Here is a 3,060-nt window from a genome sequence, read left to right on the forward strand (position 1 = left end):
TCCAATCGTTCAACTTAATATCAGGTGGGTTTAAAGCTGCCGCATACGCTGCTTGGACGCTTCAGGTCGCATGCGGTAGCCGCGCAGATGCTGTGAGAGGGGTGGAGCTTGGAGGTGGGGCATGAGTGAAGCAGAGAGGGTGGGGGAGTGGCGTGAAACCTGTTTTTCTTCAAATTTTCAGTCGAAGTCTGCTCTCTTCTCAATGTTACAGACTGCAGCTTTAACTGGATTAGATAGGTAAAAACATTTTTCCTACAACAAATACTAACCAATTACATGTTGAGTTGTAAGCGGTTAATATCAGGCTCAGAATTTATCAAACAGACAAATTTATGTTTACTGCAAAATAAAAATATGTTTTGCTTTTTAATCAACTTAGATGATGAGGGGATATATAATCTTACCTTTTCCTACTTCATGAATATTTTGTCTACTGACAGAATCACTGGTGCTGGACAGGTCTTGGCTGTCCAATGGCCCAACAGGAGTCTCCGGAGGCTGACAAAGAGCTTTGAGGGTAAAAAACAAACAAAGTATAAAAACAATTATATAACAACATGAAGACACAGACTACAAATCTTAATTTGCATTTTTTAAATTGATTACACTGACCTTTACCATCTGTACCGTTACAATGATTCGCAGCCACATCGTCAGCACATGTCTGGGCTGCAGGATTATATTTTTCTTCTTCTTTACTGTTTTCCTTAGAATAAATATGTAAATATAAATATGTTTTCTAGTCTAATAACAGGTACAGTATTGTTCATAATTCTTTCTTGTAAAAAACTGCTGTTTACCTCCATTGTGGAATGAGATTCTTTAATAGCATACCGTGCTTCAATTTCCAGGTGACTTTTTTCTGAAAGGAGAATAAGACAAATGAACCAACTGTATTTATTTATTTATGTATTTTTTATCTCCAACCTTCTCCCTTGCATTTATCAGTCTATGGATCCCCATAAAAACCCAAAAGGTCTTATACAAAAGCACAAAGACGTGAGGTGCAAAAATAATGTCCCTCTGTTATTGACAACCGCTGAAAGACTTAAAACCAAACTTTTCAGACGGGGGTAAAGGGCTGTACAAGAAAAGATAATCTTATTTATTCAGCCAAAAATGCTGGGCTCAGGGCTAGAAATTAGTTCAACAAAACAGATGCAAATGAGAATTTTAAAAGAAGTGACATCTCCATACATAAATATTGATGTTCCACTAGAGGTTCAGCCTTCAAATGTATCTCAGGTCCTATCCATTCTTTAACAAAAACAAATTCAATTTATTTTCCTGTATTTAGCGGTATCCCTTTCACCTGTTGGGATCTGGAGTTCTGCCACCTTTCTCCAGCAGAGGGTGCTCTGGGTCTCCTGAGCTGGAGCCACCTGCACACCTGAGGCTCATCTTCCCATCAGGAGACCAGCTACTTAAGCAGCGGCCAGACCTGTCTTCAGTGCCAGAGTGTTGCCAAGTTATGGTTAGCAGGACCTGAGCCAGGCCTGCTAGTCTGATCTTCCGACCTACTGAATATTGCTTAAGATCTAATCTGTCTATGTCCTCCTTGCTTAAGATCTAATCTGTCTATGTCCTCCTTGCTTCCTAGACCTGTGCGCCTGCCCTCACGAGCCAAACCTGAAGAGTCGCTTTTGGATCTGAATCCAGTTCTCAGGAGAGAACTCTGGCAAACCCTCAAGGTCTGGATCCTGGGGTTTGCTAACTTCTATCGTCGATTCATCCGGAACTACAGTCAGACAGCTCAGCCTCTCACAGCTCTGACTTCAGTCAAAAAATCATTCCATTGGTCCGCAGAAGCCGATGTGGCTTTTAACAAACTCAAGGCTCTTTTTTCCAGTGCTCCTATTTTGATCCAACCTGACCCCTCTAAGCAATTTATATTAGAGGTGGACGCATCTGATTCTGGTGTAGGAGCTGTCTTGTCTCAACAATCTGATTCAGATCAAAAGACTCATCCTTGTGCCTTTTTCTCACGCAGACTTTCTCCAGCAGAGCAGAATTACGACGTTGGTGACAGAGAGTTACTAGCCACAAAACTAGCGCTGGAGGAGTGGAGACATTGGCTCGAGGGAGCTGAACATCCTGTCCTGGTTTGGACCGACCATAAAAACCTGTCGTACATCCAGTCTGCCAAGTGATCTAACCCACGCCACTCTCGTTGGTCTTTGTTCTTCTCCAGATTTAACCTGATAATATCTTACAGACCTGGTTCCAAGAACATCAAGGCAGACTCACTTTCTCGCCTGTATTCGTCCGACAAACCTGAGATTCCTGAAACTGTTCTCCCAACCACCTGTACTGTAGGAGCCGTCTCTTGGGAAATAACTGATCTGATTAACTTAGCCCTGGTTACTGAACCCGACCCTGGAAATGGACCTCCTAACAAAACCTTTATTCCAACTTCAGTCAGATCTCGGCTCATTCAGTGGATGCATGCATCTAAGTTTTCTGCCCATCCAGGTATCAGCAGAACAATCGCTCTTATTACCCGGCGTTTTTGGTGGCCGTCCCTTCACAAGGACGTGAAGGAGTACGTTTTGGCCTGCCCCATTTGTGCAAGAAATAAACCAGTCCATCAACCACCTTCTGGTCTGCTGCAACCTCTGCCTGTTCCACCTCGCCCTTGGTCCCACATCGCAGTGGATTTCGTCACCGGTCTCCCAGTATCCAAGGGTATGTCAACCATTTTTACCATAATTGACCGTTTTTCCAAGGCCTGTCATCTGGTTCCTCTTAGGAAACTGCCCACTGCCCTCCAGACCGCTCAGCTTCTGGTGAAGCACGTTTTCCGCCTGCATGGTATTCCGCAGGAGATATTGTCTGATCGAGGTCCCCAGTTCATTTCCCAGGTTTGGAAAGCTTTTTGTTCCGCCCTTGACTCTAAAGTGTCCCTCACCTCTGGTTATCACCCGCAGTCAAACGGTCAAACAGAGAGGATGAACCAGGAGTTGGAGGCCACTCTCCGCTGCCTCACGTCCACAAACCCAACTGACTGGTGTCAGTACCTGCCGTGGGTCGAATATGCCCATAACTCCCAGAAATCATCTG

General features: G+C 44.2%; 1 pseudogene; it reads right to left on the reverse strand.

Annotated features, from left to right (window-relative positions):
• The window catches only part of LOC107093378, a 9,976-nt pseudogene extending 7,166 nt beyond the window's left edge, over nt 1-2,810 (reverse strand).
• Between the last annotated feature and the right edge of the window lie 250 nt (nt 2,811-3,060).

This window comes from Cyprinodon variegatus, unplaced genomic scaffold, assembly GCF_000732505.1.
Source record: "Cyprinodon variegatus isolate N-32 unplaced genomic scaffold, C_variegatus-1.0 Scaffold422, whole genome shotgun sequence".
Taxonomy (NCBI): Eukaryota; Metazoa; Chordata; class Actinopteri; order Cyprinodontiformes; family Cyprinodontidae; genus Cyprinodon; species Cyprinodon variegatus.